The 21,799-nt window shown below is 45.2% G+C and overlaps 1 long non-coding RNA gene across 2 annotated transcripts; it reads right to left on the bottom strand.

Annotated features, from left to right (window-relative positions):
• Positions 1–2,541: 2,541 nt before the first annotated feature.
• Positions 2,542–12,978, bottom strand: LOC132246544 (uncharacterized). Of its 2 annotated transcripts, none has more exons than XR_009457883.1 (2): positions 12,102–12,978; positions 2,542–4,243 (listed from the first exon to the last, which is right to left on the bottom strand). It is a non-coding gene; the product is annotated as an uncharacterized LOC132246544 (long non-coding RNA). The 2 variants fall into 2 exon arrangements; XR_009457881.1 differs by lacking the exon at positions 12,102–12,978 and adding an exon at positions 10,474–10,573.
• Between the last annotated feature and the right edge of the window lie 8,821 nt (positions 12,979–21,799).

The raw sequence follows: 21,799 nt of genomic DNA, 5'->3' as shown, positions 1-21,799 counted from the left end.
GTCAACAATAGGTGGGGTGTGGTTGATGGTGGACACTGGTTTTCTAATTTTATCCTTTCTGCTGACAATTAAAAGTAGAGATACAACTAGTTCCACTGCTTACCCTTACACATCAGTATGACATTCTCTATTCCCTTCCTTCCTTCCCTCAGTCAAACATTCTTTCTCCAGTTAAATAGGTGCAGAGGATCTGGTGGTTGTTCATCAGCTTTCATTTCAAGCATCATTATTTATTAACATTTTCTGTTACCTTCATTGCTTTAAGCTTCATGTTACACCACACCTGAGAAGTCAAGGGCCCATACCTATCGGTCTCCTTTTCCTTTCTAAGTGTAGAGAGAGTTTTTATATAGGATAATTATAGGGATTTCTTAGTGGTCATGTGTTTGTTTTTTAAGCACTGAGTTGAGAGTAACAACTATCATACTTGATTTGTATAGAAAACAAGAAAACAGTGAGAGATCTGGAAGGGTGAGAGCTCTTGTTAATTCTGCAAATAAGGGCTCAGGTCTCCGGCTGCAACTCAGGAGCACAAAAATTGAATCAGACATAGGGGAGGGGAGGAGGTTAGCAAAAATGCCACCTCTGTGCTCCAGAATGCTAGATTCACTGTGTACTGGTCAAGTCCCCAGACAGAAGTCATACAGCCTGAATGCTGTTGTAACATGTGCTGGACACCCACAGCTCCAAAGGGCCAATATAACAACCAGAGATTAGCAGGTGCATGGCAGAAGCATCCCGCCCCTTGGCAACATCTCTACACCAGCTGCAAAAGAGGGGTTATCTAGGAACCCTATGTTGGCTACTTCACCAGAGGATCCTTCTATATTAAAATGATCCTACTCTGACTGCTGGCTCTGCCAGCTGTAGGACGGCTTTGTGTCAGTGATACAGCATGAAACACAGATCAGGGTCTGAGCCAACATCTTGGGAAATAATAACATTTTAATTTAACCCATTATAGTCATCACAGTCATTGACCAGCAAAAGTAATTACTAGTTGGGTCAGCAACTGAATTTACAACTTTCACATTACTCCAAGACAGGCTTTATGATGACTATAAACATAATGATGGATTCTTTCTTTGATGTCAAAGAGTTTTTCTCTTACAAAACAAAATCATATCTTTAGGATATACTGGCAGATTTTTTCTGTTATTCAGAAATACAATAATGTTATTACATCTTTTATTTCAAATACAATCCTAAAAAATAAATCCTGTGATAAGGAATACATAGGCCTGGAAGGTATATTTGTGTTTGCAATATGCCCTCCGTTACAAAGTCTTTTGGACCTTTTGAATTTATTAAGTAAAATTCTAAAAATCATCCCAGTGAGGAAGGAGCTGGCAGGGGCACATTGCAGCAGTCTCCAGACCTTCGTGACTCTTTTCCATAAGCAGTTGGTACCTGTTTCCGGCTGGGAATAGAGTGACTAAATTGTCTTCCAGCCTTCCATTGCTACAGGTAGAGGTACTCGTCCAGGACACGATGTGAACATCTTTCATTCTCTTTGTCGCCAGGATGGACCCCACTAGCATCTGAGGGAAGTACTAGCACTGTCCTGATATCATCGCTCGTTTGCCTGTGAGACTTGATCCTTGATTATTTTCCCGTCACCACTTACTGTAGTACTATTAGTTATTGATCCACCCTTATCTTCTCCTTCTCATAGCAATTTTACCCCCACAAGTGCCTAGCTTCACTCGCCATTCCCATTACAATGCATACCTTATTTTATCATCTTTCTTCTGTAGAAGAAAAAAGACTCAGTTTTCCTAGGTGACAAGTCTTTTGTCCAGACAAACATTAGCTACTCTGTTTCTAATTCTCCCTTCAACTTTAGAGCTCCACATCCCTTTTGTTGTCTGTCAACTCTTGTTCATCAGCATCAATTATGACAAGGTGTTTCCCAACAAAGAACTGATGACCTTTGCTAAAATAGTTAGGCTTATAAATATAATTTTCACCATCTCTCCATATACAAGCCTGCAGAAATGTCACTTAGGAAAGTAATTCTGTCATATCAAAATTATAATGCTATGTGATTGTGCAAATATGTTTATATCTGTGATGATGTGCAACATGAATGACTAGGTATCTAAGTCTACATCTTTCACTCTTACATGTTGTACTTATCCATTTTCTGGCTCTCGCCACGGGTTGGATTTTGCCCTATCAAAGTCAATGGAAGACTGCATTGACTTATGTGGGTTTTGTATCAGTGCCAGGTGCCTGTTCCCCAATATGTGTCCCCTTGTACTGTTTGCTATATGAAGACCTACGGAATGAAAATCCTGCCTTTATTCCCATTTTTGCAGCTGGTAATGCATATTGAATTGTGTGGCAGCAAATTGAAAATGTAAATGTCCCTTTGCTGTTTTTCCATGTTCTAGTAGTAATTTAACAAAAAAACCCAAGAGAAATATATTTAAAACATAACAATGTAGAAAAGCAAAAACGTTATCAGACTGTTATTTTTTTAAACTTCCCTCATTTACTTCCTTGTCTCCTCTTCAGCCTGGAAATTTTTTTTGCCTCTGCAGGCAGTAGAGTGTCACAGCAAAAACCATGCTAACAGCTTACTGCGAAGTGTTATTAGGCTAATGTGCAGTAAGCATCAGTAAATAGCCGTGAGCCAGTGCAATTGTGCAGTAACTCTAGGTGCTGTACATTTAGTTAATACTTTATTAAGGAAGTACTAAACTAAATATGCAGTATCTAAGGCACATTAATGAATATGAAGATGTGCCGGGAGAATAGGAAGTCTTTGAAAAATAGGAATATGGCAGCTAAGACAAATAGTGGTTATAACATGAATGAGGATTTCAGCAGAAACTGTGTTAATAGTAATCTGAATCTTGGTAATGATCCAGATACGATAATGGGCAACTTTATAAGCAAAGCATTCTTGGAGGGGGAAAAAAATAAGTTTACAATCTAGACAAACTCCAAGACTTCTGGCTTTGGGGATAAAGTGAAGGGCTTAGTAATGTGTAAATATAGACAAAACAATATGGAACAGGGGAGGTTTTATCTAGGAGGACTTCAGTTTTCACACATTTAGTTCTAGTATATGATGATGTAAACTTAAGCTGTTGCATTTAGGACAGGTGGGTAGATGGGAGATGCACAGATGCACCATTGTGTGACATTCATGTAGGAAAGTAGAGAGGTGGAACCTACTACTGGAATATCTCAGAATATATAAAAGAACAGAAATGGGACAAGGACAGATCCTTGTAACCTATCAAAGTGGAAGCATCAAGGAGGCAAGCTGTGCCTGTGTGCAAACTCTCCTTTCTGCCTCCATTCCTGTACGACAGTATATCTCAATGCTGCCTTTGACAGGCAACGCTGCACTCTGTAATATGGTGTCACGTATTTGGTTTTGCTTCATCTCCTCTCAAATACCCTTTCACACAGTCTGATGATTCCCGATAGCCACTGTGAATTAGAAAGAAATATATAGTTTGATAGTTCTACCTTCAGAAATTCCTTGAAAGCAAAATTATGACAGCACAGTAGTCCCAGCTTGCAGTGAAACTTTTTAATGAAGCAATATCTTTCTAAGCTGTAATAAGTATTCAAATATCTGTGTGACCTATTTTACTACTGCTGAGGGAAGATGTGCGTATGTCTCCAGAATGTACCATAGGGAACAAGCACATTTCATAAACATTCTGGGGTGAAGGAGATCATGCAGCTCATTAAAACTCACCCACATACTTAGCCAGTTTTTCTACCCTGGACCAACGTTTTATGCCAGACATTATGTATACAGCACATTTTCTCTAGGAACAAAGATTCCCCCTTTCAGCATGAAAGAGTCATTCACACAACGCCTCCTTTACCTACTGTCAGAAGTTGCTCTCCATGCTGCTTACTCCATCTCACCAAACAAGGGAGGACTGGAGAATTTGAAGAGCCTTGGAAGCCAGCCTCCCATGCCTCTTCTCACACACGCACTACTTTGCAGCACAGAAGCAGCACAGAAGAACCACAACACGCTAGCTGTATAGGCAACTGTCAATTCTCTGCATCATGGTGTACACATAAGAGGTCTAGTCAGATGCCTGATGAATCCATTTGTGGTTGACAAGCCCAATTTGAGAGTGACCAGGTCCATGCTTTGAGTTGGAGTCCAAGTTTACAGCACACTGTTTTCTTCTGTGTACAGTCTTCTAAATACTCTCCTTCCCTGCACAGCAGAGTTACACAGGTCCTGCTGCCAGGGGACAATCTGCAAAGACAGGGACTGAATTTGCATCTGTTTTTACAGCAAATTTGGAATTAAAACTTCTGTATCTACCTTTGCTCATCCATTGCACATATTGCATATCTATATATCTATAACATTATACATACATAATTTAAATTTTAAAAAAATATGTCTGAACTCCCTTAAAAGGCAGGGGGATCTCCACAAGTATCCAAGGAACAGATCTCTCTGGCAGTTTTATTGGGAGCCTAAGGGACACGAAAATGTTTATGAAATGGATGCAATGTAATATGAAGAAACATCCTGCAGAGACAAGACAAAAGAGGGGGTACTGAGGACTGGAACCTTGACTGCAGGCAGCAGTGTCTTATTCTGCATTACAGAACTCCAGATTAAGGCCATCCTGCCATCAAGTCTAGCCTTTTCTTAGCTTATTTTGCACTCTTATTACAGAGTGTGACAAACTCAGTGGCAATTGTGCACCATTCTCAAGGGTATGAGAAGATGAATTACATATGCCTCAAAAATGGCCCTGGTAATATATTTTCTGAAGAAACAAACCTGGATTTTCTATACTCTTTCTACAGGCAGCAATTCTTGAGATCTTTTATGATGCTTACTGTCCCCTGTACCTTTTCCAGTTCATCAATACCCTTCCTGTGTGGTCTCACTACCCTTTTGGAAAGTATTTGTATGATCTCATGACATCTTGCCACATTAATGAGAGTATATATGCTTTTTTTCATTAAATTTTTCACCAAATAGCCTAAGTATTAATTCAGTCAAAGCTGCCCCTTTCTGCAATATCATCAAGAGTTTTTACCTTTGTCTTAGGGATTACAGCTGCCTTGATTCCTAGAGCTTGAGAGTTTAATGCATCCCTGAGAGATTGCAGCTACCTCGATTCCCCAGCCCCAGGGGTATGTGGGGGGAATCCCCACAGCTGGGAGCCCTCAACTGAGGGAGCTCTCAGCCACAAGAGCTTCCTTCTTGCCAGTGCAGGAGGAACCCAGGATTGGGCTCCCCTTGCACCAGCAATAAGGTATGATGGGATCTAATGCACAATCCCACAATCACACCTCCTGCTTAAAGTGACCACCCATCCCTAATTGGGTGGGACAATCCTGAAATGTAAACATAAAGTCCCGGGTCCTGGGCTGAATGACTTCAAGACAGCATGTATCCTAGATTCCCCTCAACACAGTCAAACCATAACAACTATCATCCCAGTATCATATACAGGGCTCTGGGTTTTCGGTTCACCATGGATAAATGCAGAAAACCACAGATGTTCTCCTTGGAAGGAGAAAAATATGGGAAACCTATGGTTTCCCCTTACAGGCTGGCAGAGTTCCAGCCTGCAAGGGGCTGCTTGGGGTTGGGGGGACCAGGACACAGGGGGTGACACATGTATGTATGCATGCACATACATGCATGTGGCCAGCAATAGAGCCAGGCAGTGGTAGAGAGCAGCTCCCCCAGCTGCCTGTAGGTGAGCTTATGGGGCAGCAGGATGGAGCCACGGACGGCTCATCTGGCAGGTGGCAGGGAGCCTGGCTCCCCACTGCTGTGAGCACTCCTGGAGAGAGGGGAGCATGGGGGGGATTTGTGCATGGGGATTTGTGCACAGGCTGGGGACATTTGTGCATGGGCTCCCAGATTTGTGCATGGGCTGGGGACAGATGCAGGCTGCCTGCTGTGGGCTTGTGGCTCTCTGCTCTGCTGCTTTCCCCCTGGGCCCTCCACAGCCCTGCAGAGAGGACCCAGCATGGGAAGGCAGAGCAGGGCAGTGAGGCTTGGTGCCTGCTTTTGCATTTTGAAAAGGTGGTCACCCTACTACTGCCATGCACATGTGGAATGGCAGGAGGCACGATTGTGTGGATCATGCATTAGATCCCATCACACCTTTACTTGCTGATGTAGATGGGGCCAGAGAGAGTCAAAAGAAAAAAGGCAGGAGCTTATTTAAGATAAAGGAAGAAACTGAACTACTGATTACAATTTAGTGAGTTTTGAATATATGTAGCAGCATAAGTGGCATTTTCCCTCTGTAGTTACGTAGTCACAAGAGAGGCAAACAAATTTTTGTGAGTGGACAGGGCTGTTGCCAGACATAAGAGAAGGGATGGAGTAAATTTACAAAGACTTGATCCTTTTTCATGCCTATTCTATACCAAACTGCAGTAAGCGATTCAAATTTGTTGAACCTTCTGGCTGATCTGCTGTAAAGCCTATCTTCTTGCAGACACCTAGAGAAGTTGCAGGTTCAACGGCAGAGAGTTTGGGAATCAAAAACAGGGTCTTATGATACAGCTGTGTAGACCATCTTTCATTTTTGTACCCTGAGAAAGCCCATAAATTAGAAAATATACAAACTAGAAGTGTGATCAATCAAATTACTAAACTGAAAACATTTAAGACTTTCTATTTTTAGAGCCCTGAATATGTCAGAGTAATCATAAAAACATAATACAGCAGTCTCCATAGATTATACTGAAAATTCTTCTCATCCAAAGATAATATTGTACATATCCTTTAAAAAGAATGCCCAGTTGACTTTGGAGCAGCAACATCAGCCATCCACACAGTTTATTATTAAGAGACCTGTACTTTCTAGAAACAGATATAGTAAGAACACCAAAACCATCATAGATCATAGACCAAATATGAGAACTTTTTAGTTCTCTAAAAGCAATTAGGTTTCAAATATGATATGACAAACTATTATGTAAATTACAATTGCCACAGGCTAACAGAAATTCACATTTGACTGTTTGTGAATTTGGAACCTTGAATTGCATTTTTGATTAAAAAGAATGTTGATAAAAGCAGGCAGGCAGAACTGGGTAAACATGCAAGACCCCAATCCTGAAAAAACTAATGCCCGTGTGAAATTTTTTGCATCTGAGTGAACTCCATGGGCCTGCTTCTGTATGCAAAGTTACTCACATGTATAAGCATTTGCAGACTGGCATGTAAATCTTTGGCGGGTATGAGATGGAGCAGGAGAAGAGAAACTAATTAGTCCTGAAAGAACAAACAAGTCAACTACTAAAAATGCTTATAAATCGATCATAAAGCTTCATCCATTCAGGCATGCTACATCTCCATAGCTCCCTGGGTTTGTAAAATATTTCTAATTAATCTGCTAACAAAAGGATGGGAAAATACAGCCCATGGGCTGGATCTGGCCTGTCAAGAGATTTTATCCAGCCCGTGGCAGGTCCTTAAGCCCTGCCTGGCTCAGGCATGGTGGGCAGCCAGGGCCATGGTGGAAGTGGCCGGTCCTGCTGAGGCAGTGTGGTGGTCAGACTCTGCTTCCCAACAGCCCCGGAGACCCTTCCAGCTGCCACTGCTACTGTTGGCACTGCTAACAGACCCAGACTTGCTGCCAAGGCACCCTGGCCCATCTGCCCTGCACCCAGTGCTGGGGGCACTGGATGGAGCAGGCAGGTGACATCTCCATGGAGAGTGGCCCAGGACCTTCACAGACAGGGCACACTCTCCTGGATGGATAGGATCAGGCTGTAGGCAGACAGGGAGCAACATCTGGGAGCAGCATGGGTGGGTGGGGCCAGGGCCAGTCCCAGGATCTTGGGGTGGTGACAGCATGGGGCTGAGGCCCAGGACAGAGCCATGATCTGCTGCCTGCACGTCTCTGTGATGGGCACCAGTTCTGAGGACAGGGGTGTGCGCGGAGCAGATTGCGGTTTTGCCCCAGCCCCAGCCCCACATTTCCCCAAGATCCCGGCCCCAGCCCTAACTCTGTCCACCTGTCCTGCTCCAAGCTACTCCCTGCTTGCCCACAGCCCCGTCCTATCCTCCTGGGCGAGCACACCCTGCCTGCACGGGTTTTCGGCTAGTCTCCATGGAGACCCTGCCCACTCTATCTAGTGCCCCCAGCCGTGGGTGTGGGGCAGATGGCCAGGGTGCCCAGGCAGCAGGGTGGCTTTGGTAGCAGCACTTGCTTGCACAGGTCCTCAGCTGGTCTCCATGGACCCCTTGAGGCTGGGATCATCAGGTGGTAACAGCGCAGGACCAGGTCCTGGGGTAGAGTCACTTAGGAAATTTTCATAGATTCATAGATTCATAGATGTTAGGGTCGGAAGGGACCTCAATAGATCATCGTGTCCAACCCCCTGCATAAGCAGGAAAGAGTGCTGGGTCTAGATGACCCCAGCTAGATGCTCATCTAACCTCCTTTTGAAGACCCCCAGGGTAGGGGAGAGCACCACCTCCCTTGGGAGCCCGTTCCAGACCTTGGCCACTCGAACTGTGAAGAAGTTCTTCCTAATGTCCAGTCTAAATCTGCTCTCTGCTAGCTTGTGGCCATTGTTTCTTGTAACCCCCGGGGGCGCCTTGGTGAATAAATACTCACCAATTCCCTTCTGTGCCCCCGTGATGAACTTAAAGGCAGCCACAAGGTCGCCTCTCAACCTTCTCTTGCGGAGGCTGAAAAGGTCCAGTTTCTCTAGTCTCTCCTCATAGGGCTTGGTCTGCAGGCCCTTGACCATACGAGTTGCCCTTCTCTGGACCCCCTCCAGGTTATCCGCATCCTTCTTGAAGTGTGGCGCCCAGAATTGCACGCAGTACTCCAACTGCAGTCTGACCAGAGCCTGATAGAGGGGAAGTATCACCTCCTTGGACCTATTCGTCATGCATCTGCTGATGCACGATAAAGTGCCATTGGCTTTTCTGATGGCTTCATCACACTGCCAGCTCATGTTCATCTTGGAGTCCACTAGGACTCCAAGTTCCCTTTCCACCTCTGTGCCACCCAGCAGGTCATTCCCTAGGCTGTAGGTGTGCTGGACATTTTTCCTCCCTAGGTGCAGCACTTTGCATTTCTCCTTGTTGAACTGCATCCTGTTGTTTTCTGCCCACTTGTCCAACCTGTCCAGGTCTGCCTGCAGCTGTTCCCTGCCCTCCAGCGTGTTCACTTCTCCCCATAGCTTTGTGTCATCTGCAAACTTGGACAGAGTACATTTGACTCCCTCGTCCAAGTCACTGATGAAGACATTAAAGAGTATCGGTCCAAGGACCAAGCCCTGCGGGACCCCACTGCCCACACCCTTCCAGGTCGAGACTGACCCATCCACCACGACTCTCTGGGTGCGACCCTCTAGCCAATTCGCCACCCACCGGACTGTGCAGTCATCCACGTCACAGCCTCTTAACTTGTTCACCAGTATGGGGTGGGATACCGTATCGAAGGCCTTCCTGAAGTCTAAGTATATGACATCCACCCCTCCTCCTGTGTCCAGGCGTTTCGTAACCTGGTCATAGAAAGAGACTAGATTGGTCAGGCACGATCTGCCCGCCACAAACCCGTGCTGGTTTCCCCTCAGCATAATTTGCCCTGCTGGGCTCTCACAAATGTGAGCCTTGATAATTTTTTCAAAGACTTTACCAAGGATGGAGGTGAGACTGACTGGCCTATAGTTGCCCGGGTCCTCCTTCCTCCCGTTTTTGAAAATGGGGACCACGTTAGCCCTTTTCCAGTCCTCCGGGACTTGGCCCGTGTGCCACGAGCGTTCGAATATTCCCGCCAGTGGCTCTGCAATGATGTCGGCCAGTGCCTTCAGCACCCTCGGATGGAGCTCATCCGGGCCTGCCGACTTAAAGGCATCCAGTTCTTCCAAGTGACTCTGCACCATCTCAGGGTCTACACATGGAAGTCTGGCGCCTTGCTGCTGTCCCTCTACAACCCCAGTGAGAGACTTGTCATGCCCCTCGCTTAGGAACACTGAGGCAAAGAACTCATTGAGGAGTTCAGCCTTGTCCCCCCTGTCTGTCACCAATTGTTTCTGCCCATTTAGCAGGGGTCCTATTCCTCCCTGGCATTTTGGTGAGCTTTGGTGACCGAGTCCTCAACAGCTCACCAAAACTCCCTAAGTGGCCCTCTAGCCTGAATAATTTCCCACTTCTGTGCTAACAAAACAAATATATTACACCAAGTTATATAACTACAGAAAAAGAATATTGCACCTTCATATCCAGATTAATGCACAAATATTTAAATAGGGGTTGCAAGTTATTTTTAACTGAGCTTGTCGTTCTAAGCTGTCATCATGCAATACCATTTGGCTATGCAGGGGGAACAACTCAAAGACGCATTCTAATCCCCCAGAAAAAAAACACACATATTTTAAATCCTCACAGTCAGAGAATACTGAGACAACTGATTACAAGGCTGTATGCAGTAATGTTAGCTCTAGCTTAATAAATATAAATGGTGTAAATTTGCCTACCAGGGGCCCCTTATACAGCACTCCATGCACAGAGGTACCTCTCCATAATATTCCTTGTGCTGCAGCAAAAAGATCACTCCAGTGCATATGCTCTGGCAGCGTCGTGGGCTGGATTCCTTCTGGCAATCAATCATTAAACACTTTCAACAGATAAAACAACATTCCTTACAGCCCAAACCTCTGCCTACACTATATACTGCTGTCAGCCCTCACAAGAAAAAATACAGAGAAGAATTCATGCAATGCTTCTTTCAGTTAAACACAGAACACCAGAAGTACAGTAGTAAGCCAGTCTACACAAGCTAAAAGAAGAATCCTGCCGCCTTTTAACATAAGTAGTCTCACCCACAAGCCTGGGTCACTTTCAATAGGAAAGGTGTATTATACATCTAGGATAAAGACCTAGATTCTCGGGTGTACCCAATATCCACCTGGCATGCCTTTAGTAGAAGGTAGGTTCCTTAAATAAAGATGGTTGTGGCTCCTTGATACTGGAACCAGTATCTATGCCAGTCCCAGATTCAGCACAGTTTAGAAAAGCTCGAGAGCACAGCCCCTTTAACCTTCAGGAGCCAGTAACTGGGCTAAGAATAGCTAAAGCATAGTAGTGTTCCAGCATTGCTCCAGCCTCACCACCCCATTCCTGATGAATTGCTTAAGCAAAGCAGGTGTGTTAGTAGGCTATGCTAGTAATGTACGTACTAAAGAGTACCCAACCTGCAAGGTCTGCTGGTTTTGTGCCTAGCTGGTACTACATAATTCTATTTCTTATTGTTATTCATCCAGAGCTCAGAGGCGGATTGCCCACATTTTATCTTGGCTTAGTTTTCAGAGACTCATTGACTGGTTACATGGACTCAGAACCAGTTAATGCTCAGTCAGGTCTACCGCATGACAGTCAGACCTAGAGAGTTCTTGCTGATATCGCCTCAATGGCATTTTCCTAGTGGCCCTACCTGATAAGCATTGCTGGTTTAGATCTTTTTGTTAAACCAAAGATCTTGGTGTTTGGTAAGTGCTTTCAGACCCTAGAAAGCCCAGTTCAGCCAATACTGAAAGCACTATGATTATATTTCTGTCTATATGGTGAGCAGTAGGAAAATTCTGACTGCTGCAAACACACAAAAATAATCAATTGCTACAAATTACACCCACACATCTGTGACCTGAGTTCTGCAGCTCAACAAAGGAGAGCAGTCCTTAACAAAAATAAAGGCTGACAAAAGCATCTTCTGCCTCTTTGTTTCAAGCAAAACTATGGATGGTATCGAAAGCTTTCTGTGTAGAACACAGCAGGCATATCCAACATCCTGGCAAAGGCTGAGAAGAAAAACAAGTCGATGATGCCGAGAAGAAAGTATCAGAGAGATTAATTTGTCTGAAAGTCTTTCTTTATGCTCTTGTGTTAAATAACAACAAAAACCCTTTCATGAATATTGAATTTACTTACAGCATGGATAAACTTCTCCTGTCACTAGTGTGCGGGCCAGGTCAGACCCCGGGCCCTTTTCGTAGCTCTGCATGCGGGCTGTGGCCGGCAGCCCGGGCAGGCCGGGTCGGAGAGGGGGGTCGCCGAGCTAGAATTAGGCACAGACACGTAACGGTTGATTTTAAGATTGTTTACTTACACCGAGATGGTCGCGGTGCAGGCTGAGAACTTGCTTGAGTTGCGGTTACAACAGAAAACACGAACACACGTGGAGGTTGCTAGGCTCCACGCAGACAAAACACAAACAATCACGTGGAGTTTGCTAGGCTCCACACAAACAGAACTCCAGATGTCCAGGACAAGCGCGCATTAAACTCGTCGTTACGTCTTATAGTAGGCTCCGTTCGAAGACGGGAAGAGGTGGGCGGTGGATCAGGCCGCCAAACTCCTCTGAGCGACACACAGGGTTTCTATTACCCTGTCGCGCACACCCAGAGTCCCCATGAGAAGGATGCGGAGTCCTCTTCGGCTTGGGTGGAAACTGCTCAAGCCTCTTATACGGCTAGCAGGCCAATCGCTAGCCGCCATGTGTGAATAATTTAGCACTAGCCAATTGTAGGGCACAAATTTGCATACAACGAGCGGGAACTCTTTGCACCGTGCATTTCTGTGTTGCAAAGGGAAATGCACCCTGCAAAGATAGCTGCAAAGTGGCGGGAACACTCCTTTGCAAGCGGGTTCTCTGCGCAGCAGAACTCCTCCGTGCAATGAAGCTGTAAACCCACGGGGATAATTTGAGTGCCGAAGCACACACAAAAAATCAGACCTTTGGGTCATGACATCCCCCCTTGCTGAAGGCACAATAGAATTATACTTCAAACCTATCATCCGGGTTGTTAACAGCTCTATCAATGGTTCACGAAACTAAACGAGCAAAAACAAAACCAGTCAATAATAAAAGTTCGTCCTCAAGGGATCAAATCAAATAATAACCGACACACACACATATACATAAAATCACATTCATAACAAAAAACTGAATGATCATGACTTAGGTGGGCGTCAGGGTGGAATCGCGTGTCAGGCCTTTGTTCCTTTCGATGATGTTGTCCCTCTCGGGGCCTCTCTCCACCACGCACTCCGAATCCCTGATCTGTAAAAGAACTCTCTTAAAATGGTTATTTCACTATTATTTATAAAATCACACAGGACCGCATGATAATGCAGTCAATTAAACTTATCATTACTATTAAATACAAATATGTAAACACGTTTTTATACTGGACAGTTCTCTCTCTCTCTCTTTTCCGACTCAGCAACTCGACAAAATCGTCGATGAGTCATCGTCGCCTTCTTCTAGATAGTGAAAACCTAACTCGTAGGCTAGCTGCCATTGTCCCGCGTCTCCTAAAATCTGGAGCTGTCTCTTATTAAGTCCAGAACGCTGCAGGAGGAACCCAAACATGTATCGCTCCTCTTGCGTTCTCTGGCGTAATACTGGATGCTCGGATTCGCAATGTTTCGTGTTTTGAGCCTCAGTTGGGCGTTGACACTCCTGATCACTGGATAGTCTAGGCTCCATTAGGATGCACAGTCTTGACAACTGATGAAGGAGACTACTCACAGGATGATCGACCAGTGGGTTCAGCACAATCTGCAAAACCACGATGTTTCTTTGCCCGTAGACTTTAAGACAACTATCTATGCTGTCGAGGGTCACTGGAACGGTTCCAGGGTCTCGCAGGTGACGGTGAGGCCACGGTCGCATTTGTTGGAGCGGTGTTAGTCCCAACATGCATTCTCTTGGGTTCTAGGCGCAGTACAAAACTCCGATAATAGCCAGTACAAGCTGTTCTGCACTGGTGTGCTCTGGTCGTCTGTCGTGCCATGCATGGGCCTTCTGTTCGATCACTCCTGCCACAAGCGCTGGAATCGGAATAGGCCAGTGGGCGCTAAACGCCACCATGTCGATGTCGGTGACATGTCCCCTACTCCATGAAGCTTGTCTCACCAAGAAGCTTGCTTCTTCCTGGTCCAGGAGGTCAGACCCAAGTTCCACGACCAGACGTCCCAACCACACAGCCAGAGTTTCTTCGGGTTGGATCCCGGATTCCCTACACAAATTCTGCAGTTCGGCTCTGGAACGAGCGTAATAGGTGGTAGCTTGAACTGCACTCTGCGGACCGATGACTGGGCTGCTTGATACTGTAGGCTGATCAATTTCCTCATGAGTTATCGTTGCTGTTGCTGTTTCTGTCGGAGCTGCAGTCATTGTTACAGTGGGGGTTGCTGTTGTTTCAGGCAGGAGGGGCGGATGCACTCCTCCGCTTGACTCCCCCTCCCTTCGGCAGAGGGGCGTGGTCGGCAGAACTGACGTTGCATCGCTGGGTGGAGTTACCGGCCGAACCCTCGCGGGCTCTCCCGAAGCTCCATCCCTCTCTTCCGGCTTCTCCATGCGGTCTTCCCTCTGCTCGGCGCCATCTTGTCGGGGCAGTTTAAGATCCCTTTTCTCAGCCACTTCTCCGACCGCTCGAACGGCCATATGCAACTGGGTCTTTAAGCTTAAAGTTTCACTCATTAAATCAGTCATAGTTTGAAAGGTTGCATTTAGTTTTCCCCCCTTGTCGCACCGTAGGACCACTCTCTCATTTACGGCGCGGTCCTCTGTCTCCGGGTCTTCGCGGAGCTCGGACGGACGCTCTCGACTCCTTAGTCTAGGCACCACCATGCAAGGGGAAAACCAGCCGATTGGCATCGTCTCTCCCATCTCTCGGGCACACAGTGAGCAACGGACACACTCCCGGGTGGGGGTTGGGCTTACTGCGCTCGCCGGGTCGACTTCGGCAAGGGTCACAGCATCGAGGGGCCTATACAGGACCCGCTCATCGCCCATGATACACCCGAACGCTGCGGGGTGAAGATATACTTCTTTCCCTTCTAGGGCTCCGACTTCAGAAGCTCCTTCTTCTCCCCTTAACGAAAGGTGTCCCTGGATACATCTCCTGCCCGTTCCACCCGCCTGGTGGTACGCGAGGTACGCCTCCAGTTCTGCGACGCTTGCTACGCTGCGTCTCCCACTTCTCCAAGGGCAGTTCTCAACTAATTCTAACTCTAGCGAGCCCTCTCCTGATCCCATCGCCATGTGCCGTGGTGATCCCGATCCCATCCTCGTCGCCATGTGCGGGCCGGGTCAGACCCCGGGCCCTTTTCGTAGCTCTGCACGTGGGCTGTGGCCGGCAGCCTGGGCAGGCCGGGTCGGAGAGGGAGGTCGCAGAGCTAGAATTAGGCACAAACACGTAACGGTTGATTTTAAGATTGTTTACTTACACCAAGATGGTCGTGGTGTAGGCTGAGAACTTGCTTGAGTTGCGGTTACAACAGAAAACACGAACACACGTGGAGGTTGCTAGGCTCCACGCAGACAAAACACGAACAATCACGTGGAGTTTACTAGGCTCCATGCAGACAGAACTCCGGATGTCCAGGACAAGCGCGCATTAAACTCGTCGTTACATCTTATAGTAGGCTCCGTTCGAAGACGGGAAGAGGTGGGCGGTGGATCAGGCCGCCAAACTCCTCTGAGCGACACACAGGGTTTCTATTACCCTGCCGCGCACACCCAGAGTCCCCACGAGATGGATGCGGAGTCCTCTTCAGCTTGGGCGGAAACTGCTCAAGCCTCTTATATGGCTAGCAGGCCAATCGCTAGCCGCCACGTGTGAATAATTTAGCACTAGCCAATTGTGGGGCACGAATTTGCATACAACGAGCAGGAACTCTTTGCACCGTGCATTTCTGTGTTGCAAAGGGAAATGCACCCTGCAAAGATCGCTGCAAAGTGGCGGGAACACTCCTTTGCACGCGGGTTCTCTGCGCAGCAGAACTCCTCCGTGCAATGAAGCTGTAAACCCACGGGGATAATTCGAGTGCCAAAGCACACACAAAAAATCAGACCTTTGGGTCATGACAACTAGCACTGTAAATGTGTCAGTTTTGGAAAAATGGGTGATCACTAACATCTGGCACCTGGCCAGAAAGGACACACAAGAGTCCAAGTACTTTACCTACCTGTCCTGCTTGATTCTTTTGTTCCCCATTTGTTGTTTGTTTTTTTTAATTTAATGGCTTCCTTTACAAACAGTATCTAGGGCATTTGCTGTGCTGTCAATTTTGTGATCAACTTCCCTTCACATATCAGGCAGCATAGATTTCTGATTGTGTTTCAGTACTGTTAACTGATGTTTATGATGTAAAGAAGGAAAAAACACTCTGTGGGATTTGTATTTAGGCTGACAGGGATATGTATTCAGAAGCTGTTCTCAATATCTGCCAGGGGATTGGCACAAGTATTGCTGCAGCTAACAGTTATTTGAAACAAAACCCTGTCTTCACTGATCCACCAAACCATACTAGGTACAACAGGCATGGACAAAAGCTGCTAAATGCAATTTTCCTTAATAAAACAGAATGTTTGACAAGAGTTTTAAAGCATAGCCATTGTTTGCACATTGTGTGCACCACCATGTAGATGTATGATAAGCCCTGAACCAATGCAGGCCTTATATTCAATATACTAACTCCAGCTGCTCCCCAGTCTTTACAAAGTATGTAGCAAAAATAAGCTTTGACTCTATCCCACACCCATCCTCTATCCTTTTCCCAAATAAACTATATTGTGCATTCTTTTCAGAGCTCAACCCCAGACTATAAACATCACCTCTTATTCTGATACCAGTGGGGTTCCACATAGTCTAGCAACACAAAGAAGACAGAAAGTGAACTGGTTGTCTGGGACTTCTCTGGTATAGTAAATTTCTCATGGGACCCTGGGAACTTCTATAGCTGTGTCTGTATACATACCACCCAACCCTGACATAGAGAGGTGACAGGGAAGAAAAGGGCATTGCTAGACCATTGAAAGAGCCACTTAAGGACAACTGGCACTAATTAGAACAACCTTGAGGCTTCTCCACATAGCAACTCTTGATAAAGTAACTGCTTGGGTGGATGAAAGGAATGCTGTGGATATAGTGTATCCAAACCTCAGCAAGGCTTTTGACAAAGCCCCCCTTGATCTTCTTACAAATAAATTGGCAAAATAGGGTCTAAACAAAACTACTAGAATGTGGGTAGACAGCTGGTTCAACAACTTCAACCAAAAGGTAATTATAAATGGATTAATGTCAGTATGGCAAGAGGTCTTGAGTGGAGTCCTACAGGGGTCTGTCCTGGGCCCAATGCTGTTCAGCATCTTTATTAATGGTTTGGATGCTGGAATAGAGAACTTCTTCAACAAATTTGCAGATGACACAAAACTGGGAAGGATTACAAATGCATTGGAGGACCAGAGTGCAATCCAGATTGGAAAGCCGGGCTGGAACTAACAGGGTGAAGTTTGATGCTGTCAGATGCAAAGTGCTACACCTCAGGAAGAATAATAAAAGGTACAAATACAAAATGGGTGAATGGCAGCATTACAGAAATGGATTTGGGGATCTTGGTGGATCACAGACTCAACGTGAGTTCACAGTGTGATGTAGCTGCACAAAAGGTGAATGTTGTTTTGAGATCCGTCAGTAGAAGAATTAGGTGTGAGAGGCAATAGTGCCTCTTTACTCAGTACTGCTAAGGCCTCATCTAGAGTATTGTGTGCAGTTTTAGGCTCCACATTTTAAAAAGGACATTGAGAAGTTAGAGAGGGTCCAGAGGTAGGCAACATACATGATAAAGGGCTTGGAAGGCAAGTCACACTGGGAGAGGTTGAAGGAAACAGGCATGTTCAATTAGTGGAAAAGGTACTTAAGAGGGGATATGACAGCAGTCTTCAACTATCTGAAGGGCTGCTACAAATAAGGAGGAAAACACCTTTTCTTCCTTGCTATAGGGAGCAGGATGCAGACCAATGGAGTGAAGTTACAGCAAAGTAGGTTTAGACTGGATATCAAGAAAAATGTTTTCAGTGTTAGAACAATGAGGGAATAGACTCCCTAGGGAAGTTGCAGACTCTCTATCTTGGGCATGTTAAAGAGCAGGTTAGGTAAGCATTGCTCAGAGATGATCTAGAAATAGTTATGGGTAGGTCCTAAGCTTCTGGGCTTTGCTAGTTGCCACATAGGGTCTGGAAAGATTTCCCTCCCCCCCCCCCCACTTTTATTTTCACTTTCCTCAGAAGAATTTAGTGCTAGATGCAGCCAAGGTGGGGGATTTGACTGAGGTGTGCCAGTGCTCCTGCTAGGACTAAAACCCAGAGGATCCTGGCTGGAGGGTCTTGCCAGGCTCAGTTGGCTCAGGGCCAACTGATTGCCACATTTGGGATCAGTAAGGAAATTTACCCCATGGTCAGATGGGGGGGATTTGCCTTCCTCTGTAGTAGGGGAATGGTCCTTTTTCTTGGATCTCTTGAGTGTATTTTAACAGCCTTTGCAGCAGCAGGACATCTGCCATTGTTTCCCTCCTGCTTTACCTGTGGCAGGTATTATGTCTTGTGATTTTGTGTGGCTGTAGTTGTGGTTGACAGTTTCGTTTTGCTAATGAGTTAGACAAATATATTTGTATAGAATGATTTGGATAGGGATGATCCTGCCTCAAAGAGGGGGGTGGACTAAATGATCTCTGGAGGTCCTTTCCAGCCCTGCTTTTCTATGATTCTATCATTGAACTAGCAACCTAGTGCCTGTGGGTCAAGGAACACATAAAACTAGTTGATAACTGTGGCAAGTACAAAAGCGTTGGTTCCCAGATCTGCCCAAATACAACTACTTGCTAGACAAGAGGGAATGTTTGGGAATAAGAATCAGAGCCTTCTTCCTGTACCTGGGGGGCAGCATCTTAGTGGTTAGAGCAACAGTTGCAGACAGCACAGTGAAGCTTATTAATGACATGCAGACTGCCTCTTTGATTACGTGCACAACACTTGTGTTCATTCCCAAATCTGCCAAAATGACCTTCTGCAACCTCTCGGTTACCTATAAAATGGGGGAATAACAATACCTGACTACCTTTAAAAGGAGAGCAACGAAGACTTGCTCAGTTATCACCTTTCAGAAGAGATTTTGCACTCATGGTTTTGTGACTTTAGTCCACTTCACCCACTTCCAGGCTAAATGGTGTTTATATGGAAAGGGCATGCAGCTCAGTGAAATCTGGGATCATACACAGTGCAGGGAACTTTCAGAAGATGAAGGACAAGCACTGAACCAGTTCTGCTGTGCATACCCCAGTGGTGTCTTTCAGTGAATTATAACTAGCCTAAATGTAGACAGATTTTCATGAGTCAGCAAAAGGCCCTTTTCTTTCCCCAAGACTCTTCCCATGTGGAATCCAAGTCCTGCTGCAAACTCATGAGGTGATAGAAATGTTCAATTAACAGCCAGTTTTCTTTTAACTTTGACAAAATTATTTCCCTACCCGCATTCTTACAATGAACCATTGTCGGAGAAGTGGAATCATGAAAACAAATATGAAAAAATTCAGCCTATAGTGTTAAAATTTGGCGAAGTTATGGCCAACTGAATAAAGGGGCTACAAATAAACATCAAGCAACCATAACTAATCTATTTGTAATGCAACACACTCGACCCACAAGACCAGAGAGACACACTCTTCCCTTGCTGCAGATTATTATGCATTCCTCAGTTTATGACAGCATCACCTTCAGTGAAACTAAAATAAATACCCACAAAATGGAAGCACACATAATGCCACTAGTAAGAAAGCAGTAATGCAGTTTACTGATTGGCACAAGTAGAGCCCAGAACAGCTTCAGCTTAAATTCATTAGTTAATGGTCTGTGACAATGAAGGAGAAAGACAGCAATTATGCATATCTCCCAATTGATTGTTTCTCTTTTCAAGGCAATGCAACAAATTATTGGCCTCTTATATTAATGTACCACAAAGGATGACTACAATATCTATTTTGGGGGGGAACTATCCCCTATCAAGATGCAGACTAATGCTAGATACATTTGATTTTTATAGAAGAAAGCTTAGTAGAAAATCAAGATCTTATTAGATGCACAATCAATCACATTACACTTTTATGTAATATAAAAATATGCTATTTAATCAAAAACATTGATCACAGGAAAATTTCTTTTCTGATCAATTCCAAGGGCATATCCCACATCTTAGTACTTCATCTGGTAATACTATAGTTAGAGGCATTCCCAACACCTGTCTTTATTTATAGCAAAATCTGGGAAGAATGTAATATGGAATCATCAAAAATAGTGAGAAACCCCCTGGCTCTCTAAACCATGGCTTTTGGTACATTTCTTGAGGAATGTGAAAACAGAAGTAGATTTGCCATACATCTGAAATGGCAAAACACATTACTTCACATCAGTATCTTTAATAAAATCTGACTGTCCATCAAGCCTTAATTTAGCCTCCAATTTTTTTCAAGATCTCAAGTCTCATAACAAACCAGCATAAAGCCTTTAAAAAAGTTACAACAGATTTATGATTAAATTGCCTGAAGACTGTAGATCTGATCCGGAAATAAAGAAAGCCCTATATTTTTCTGTTTTCTAATTGCCCACAACCTCTATCAAATTACTAAGGCCTGATTCTGCTCATAGTTACTCTGGTGTAAATGAAGAATGAGTCCACTGAATTTGCATGAATTGACCTGAACGGGTAAGAGCAAAAGCTGGTACTGAGTTTTTAAAAGCTTTTAGTTGTATAGATTCATAGATGTTAGGGTCGGAAGGGACCTCAACAGATCATCGAGTCTGAACCCTTGCCTGGGCAGGGAAGAGTGCTGGGGTCAGATGACCCCAGCCAGATGCCTATCAAGCCTTCTCTTAAAGACCCCCAAGGTAAGGGAAAGCACCACCTCCCTTGGAAGCCCATTCCAAATTCTGGCCACCCTTACCATGAAGAAGTTTTTCCTGCTGTCTAGTCCAAATCTGCTCTGTCAGTTTGTGACCATTGTTCCTTGTTATCCCAAGAGGTGTACTGGTGAACAGAGCATCTCTGATTCATTGCTGTAACCCGCTAATGAATTTGTAGGCAGCCACAAGATCACCTCTCAGCCTTCTCTTGTGGAGGCTGAAGAGGTCCAGGTCCTTTAGTCCCTCCTCAAAGGGCTTGGCCTGCAAACCCTTAACCATATGAGTGGCTCTCAACCTCTCAAGGTTATCCACATCCTCCTTAAAGTATGGCACCCAAAACTGGACGCAGTACTGCAACTGCGGTCTGACCAATGCCGCATAGAGGGGAAGTATCACCTCCTTGGCTCTATTTTTCATGCATCTGCTGATGCATGATAAAGTGCGGTTAGCTTTGCTGATGATTTTGTCACACTGACAACTTGTGTTCATCTTGGAGTTCACTATGACTCCAAGATCCCTTTCCACTTTTGTGCTGCTGAGAGGGTAATTTCCCAGCCAGTAGGTGTGCTGGATATTTTTACACCCTAGGAGATGCACTCTGCATTCATACTTGTTGACCTGCATCCTATTGTTTTCTGCCCACTTTTCCAATCTGTCCAGCTCTGCCTGCAATAGTTCCCTACCCCCTGGAGTGTGCACTTCACCTCACAATTTAGTATCGTCTGCAAATTTGGATAGAGTACACTTCATGCCCACATCCAAGTCACTGATGAAGACATTGAAGAGTACAGGTCCAAGGACTGAGCCCTGCGGGACCCCACTGCCCACATCATTCCAGGTCGATACCGACCTGTCCACCAACATTCTGTGGGTGCGACCGCTAAGCCAATTTGCCACCCACCGGACTGTGTAATCATCTAAGTCACAGCCTCTTAATTTTATATTTATTTAATTTATTTATTGTGTAAGTTTAAAAGTTCACATCTACATAAGAAAATGTGAGTGACAAAGTTAAGCCTTCCTTCCATAGGCTATTAGAGCACAAAATATCTGACTGGGCC

This window comes from Alligator mississippiensis, chromosome 1, assembly GCF_030867095.1.
Source record: "Alligator mississippiensis isolate rAllMis1 chromosome 1, rAllMis1, whole genome shotgun sequence".
Taxonomy (NCBI): domain Eukaryota; kingdom Metazoa; phylum Chordata; order Crocodylia; family Alligatoridae; genus Alligator; species Alligator mississippiensis.
This window is presented reverse-complemented; position numbering and strand designations above follow the sequence as displayed.